The 5,256-nt window shown below is 42.3% G+C and overlaps 1 long non-coding RNA gene across 1 annotated transcript; it reads left to right on the top strand.

Annotated features, from left to right (window-relative positions):
* The first annotated feature begins 2,826 nt into the window (after positions 1–2,826).
* Positions 2,827–3,689, top strand: LOC120430895 (uncharacterized). Its single transcript, XR_005607762.2, has 2 exons — positions 2,827–3,061; positions 3,223–3,689. It is a non-coding gene; the product is annotated as an uncharacterized LOC120430895 (long non-coding RNA).
* Positions 3,690–5,256: the final 1,567 nt, after the last annotated feature.

Here is a 5,256-nt window from a genome sequence, read left to right as displayed (position 1 = left end):
TGCTCTGAGCCTCGAGCACGATACAATAAAGTAAGATCTACTTCGAGCTCGTTTAACACTAAGCTTATAGCTAGTTAATTACAGATCCTCAATCTACTACAAACATTTAGTCTCAAGCCCGTCCATAAAAAAAACAGCCCATGGCTCAAAATAGTCTTCAGCTCGATTAAACAAAGTTCTGAGCTGAAAATAGTTCATTTTAAAAATTCCAACAAAGTTCCAAGTTCCAACAAAGTTTCAAGCACGTACCAAAATAAATTTCAATTCAATTTTAATTGTTGAGCTAGGGGTTTAAGTTTCGAGTAATGCTAAAAAAATAAAGATGGTGAACTAGACTTTAAATCAAATGAAGAATAAAAAAACAATAAAATGATGAAGAGGCTAAGAGCCCACGATGATCGACTAAACCAAAGTTGGATTTCGAGTCCGCGTGTAACTCCATTAGCAATTCATTCGAAAATCTGATAAAACAATTATTTATATGCGGCACAAAGACAAAAGACTATATAAACCTCGAGTTCAAATATGAATATGATGAAAAATGACATACTTCTTGGTCCTGATGAAAAATTGTTAAACTAATAACATAATTTCAAGTTGCTTATGTCTCGGAAACGTTAGAGTGGTGTAATGTACATCTTTAGCGATCAATGACTTAATAATTGTTCAGACAGATTTTAGAATAATGAATTCAAAATGCAGAAAAAAAGGTAAATACATTCGCAAGCCTCTGAAGACACGGCCTGGGAATTTCTAAAATTGTTATAAGTCTTGTTAGTTGGTTATACTTCTGGGTCTGATGCACATGTTAAGGAGGAATCATTTGGTTAAAGTTATGAGCTACCAAGTCACTTCCCATATCCAATCGCAAAATGTATCTTGCTACGTTGTCGCAACAATGTTCGCCCATTTGGTCAACATTACACAACAAATAGCGAGCGAAACAACCATGATCGATTTCTGACTTCAAATTCTAGGAAGTTTTCATGTAATGAAGAAATCATCTGTCTGTAGGAAAAACGAGATGTGGTGCTCCAGTCAGTATTCTGACCGGGTAATTATCATAGTAGAATTCTGGTCGGGTTATCATCTGGGATTTTCAGTGACGGGTAGTTCAAGAGCGAGAGAGACAGGGAACAGTCAGGCAGTGATCGAGGAGAGGCCGGAGAAGTAGGAGGTGCTGTGAAGGACCGGAACGGAGATTGCGGTAACCGTTGTGGCCCCGACCCGGCCGGGGTACCACACAAACAAATAAATCAGATGACAGATGCGAGAAAAAGAAGAAGAAGAACACAAAAAACCGGGTTGACGCGCGTCGTCTTCAGAACGAACGTGCTATCCCTTAACCTTGCCAAAACCAAATACATGATCATCCACTCGTCAAGGAGGAGAGTTCCAGATCACCCTCAACTTATTGTAAATGGACAGACTGTTGAAGAAGTTTCCAGTTATCCCTTTCTTGGCCTCGTTCTTGATAGTACCATGTCCTGGACTGCTCATATAAGGGCCCTCAAAAGCAAACTCAGCTCTCTGTGTGGAATATTTTGGAGAATCTCGTCGTTCATTCCTTACCCACAAATGAAAATGCTGTACTTTGCTTTGGTACACTCCAGAATCCAGTACCTAGTTGCAAACTGGGGAGCAGCCTGTAAAACGGATCTACACGACTTACAAGTTCTTCAAAATCGCTGCCTGAAAATTATTTCACGCAAGCCATTGCTGTTTCCTACAACCCAACTTTACTCGGATTGTACTGATTCGATCCTTCCGATGAAAGCATTGTATGACCTACAAACTATGATGCTGCACCGCAAGATCTCAACGGACGCCAAGCAACATCACAACTTTGCACTGAGGAGAAGGGAGTCATCTCGCGCATCCCGACAACTAGGAGATTTCATCTTACCACGGCCGTACACGGAGTTTGGAAGAAAAAAATTCTCCTGCCTCGGGGGGAAGTTGTACAATGCAATGACAACCGACTGCAAAAAAACGACAACCATCGCCGCCTTCAAACGGTTACTCACCATCAACATGAAGCAGAGAATCCACCTTTTTGTGTAGAAGTCAAAACTAATGTTCTGTTACATATCGTTTCATGCCACCACCGCCCACCACCCGCTGCCAACCTCCCGCCGCCCACCGCCCGCCCAACGCCCAACGCCCACCACCCACCAGCAACCGCCCATCGTCAAACGCCGCTCATCTTATGGTACGTTCATTTGAAGAGCCGGTGCGGCACTGAGTGCCGCACTCGTCGGTGTCAGTTTTGGTTCAATCGAACGTCATTTGTCAGTGCGCGTGGAACTCGCATGAAACTGTAAAAATATCGAGTGCGGCACTAGAGTTTCAGTTCCAAGATGGCGGCGAAACTCGTGCGGAACTAGCGCGAGTTTCTTCAAAGAAATACTTTGACAGCTCTGAGTGCGGCACTCAGTGTGGCACTAGCCATCAAACGAACGTACCATTAGTCAACAACTGCCACCACCGCTCGACATCAATACCAAATCATAGAATGTAGTTAGAATATAAGAAATGCACTGCCTTAAAAGAGCTTAGGCTCACTGGCTAGTGCAACAGATTATTGTGGAAGATTAAAGATCAATTGAAAAGAAGGGAGCCCATCCCCAAACTTAAAAAGACAGCCGAGCCTAACTCCAGGTCAATCTTGGAGTAGGTGAATATTCCAGCAAAATGCTGAGAAGTGTGCAATTCGGTCTTTAATAAAAAAAAAAAAAAAAAAAAAAAAAAAAAAAAAAATAACCAGACTAGGGGGTGGTCAGATCGGTTAACACGTTATCAGTACATTAAAATAGTTGGTCAGTTTATTTACTTTTCGTCGATATATTGACGAAACCCCACCTTTTAATTTTCACCGTTTTAACCTCAGTTTTAACTAACCTTGGTTCCCCACCCTAACTCATTGAACGTGTTAGAAAAAAAATCGTGTTGGACGCCATTTTTTCATTGCATTGGTTGCGTTCGGTCGATGAAGGTTCGTTTTCGAAGTGCTCGGTTTTTGAAGAAAATTTGATCTGAATTTGCTGAATCTGAAAAGATGGTAAGTAGGTTATCATGCGCGTTTGTGATTATTGCAAGAAGGCGCCGAAAAAACAGGCTGGATGAGCGACTGAAGGCCGCTGGAAATTGAAATCAAAACTTAGCAAATTGCTCGCCATTTGTTACTGTTAATACTGGTTTTTCTTTTTTTCCCCCCTGCAGGGGTCTTGAAAAAGACTAGGCTGGCTGTCCGGTGCCCCGACCGATGCTGGTTACGATAGAGGACGATGATTATTATTTGGAGGAAGCGGTTTCTTCCGAGCAAATCGTGATTCTGACGGCCAGCAAAGAAATCTCACGCACTTGCACATAACCCCGCCGAAGGAGAGCTTTTCGTTTCAACGACGAACGTTGGCCGGAAGATGTGGCAAACCCTGACCAATGCGTCCAGAAACAGTTCGTCGGGGAGAGGAGCAGGAGAAAAAAATACCTGCAAACGATTGTAAGAAGTTGGAATAGGAGGCACAAGTGCAGCCGCACCTCAACCGACCCCGGATGTTGTCAACCCCCTTCGGTCGTCTTTGGCATCGGCTCTGTAAAAACTAAATTCAGCAATGATCTCATAAAGTGTTATATTTCTTCAATTATTAGTTGTTTGTGAATAAAATGCTGTTTCCTTTTTTGTTTTACTCCCCGCTACCAACCTTAATCAGGCTGGAAGGGGGAAAGCTTTCATAAAGATGGCCACCTCGACAGCTGATGCACGGTCTCCGTAGTCCCCGGAACCGGCTCGAAATTTATTCGTGGGGAATTCCCGGGGTGATCTTCAGTCTATTCTGGCAGAATTCGGATGTAGGAGAGAAGGGCACGATTGCGGCTGGAAAAATAAACATGATTTGTAATCTAAGTCTCATCTTTTACTTACCTAAAATACTTTCCATTCCAAGCACCGTCCGGTTGCTGATGTCTAAAGACCCGTGACATTTTTCATCAAAATCACCGAACTGTCCGTTCCTAAACTGGTCCGTTCCGTGACAACAGTGCTTTGCCAAGCTATCCCTCTTGGTTCCATCGGCGTTCTTCCCGCGTACTTGCTGGTCGCACCCGTAACAAATACCCCCCCAGCGGAATGTCTTCCGGATAATCTTTTCCATTCTTCCTTCTACAATCAACACTGGAAAAAGCTGCTGAGCTGCTCGAATTACTCTTATTTCAATGCTGTAGACCGGTACCCATCTCCAGCAGGTTCACATGCCCTCGGAACGGATTTCCATGTCCAACAATTTTTTTTCCCGTTTCACCGAAAAGGTGCCGGTTTCTTAAATCGTTGCAAAAATGTTTGTTTTGATTTTTTAATCATCTGTCAAACACGATCGATATATATGGTGGGAACATTCAAACAATTTTTCGTCAAAGTATTAATTAGTATATCGATAACAACGTCAATATATTAACGGATGGTAAAAACTTTTACTCTGTCTAGCCCCTAGTAACCTGGGTGCTGAAGAGACAGAATGCGTAACGTGATTTTCGAATGGTCCCCACTACTCCTCACTAATACAACTGCACTACAGCTGTAAACATAAACAAAGTAGAAGGCTATGTTCAAGCTCAAGCGTGACATTTTTTTTGCTGCTGAAGTGACTTGTTTTGAAACATTTTGGATCTGTTGATGTTAGACTTTTCGCTGACAAAATTAAGTACTTCGCTTGTGTTTTGTTCATAGACTAAACGATGGGCGGCCAAAAGAGGCCTTTTTTGTTTTTCACGTGACGAAAAATTGCGTCAGAAGTGGGTGGAATTTAGTGAATCGTAAGAGCATCCAAATGGCACTTTTGAATGTTTCAAAAGTTCGACGCCATCAACTTTTTTTTATTTCTGACAAAATAAATTATTGATCGATTACAATACTTGCTATTTGTTGGGAGTATTTTGCGAACAGTAAATTGGTTCCGCTTTGACAATTCTAAATTGAGGGCGCTTTGCGAACGACTATTCAGCACCCAGCTAGTAACCAGACAACAGTTATCCAAACAGCGAACAAAGCTGAACTTCGTTTACCTCGCCGCGATTAAAGCAAGCAGCTCGATTATTGTGGTTTTTGAAATAAATCGAAATAACAGCGCGAGTGCTTTTCATCTCGCGAAGAAATTTCTGTTGATCTTTTCTGAGTGTATCTCAAATGTCACACGCAAAACTAAAACAAAATTTCGCCGCGGCACCAAACTGAAATGTCGCCAGTTGAGCTGCGAAAAG

The sequence above is a fragment of the Culex pipiens genome, chromosome 1 (assembly GCF_016801865.2).
Source record: "Culex pipiens pallens isolate TS chromosome 1, TS_CPP_V2, whole genome shotgun sequence".
Classification (NCBI taxonomy): domain Eukaryota; kingdom Metazoa; phylum Arthropoda; class Insecta; order Diptera; family Culicidae; genus Culex; species Culex pipiens.
The sequence above is the reverse complement of the archived record's forward strand: the minus strand, read 5'-3'. Positions and strand labels throughout refer to the sequence as shown.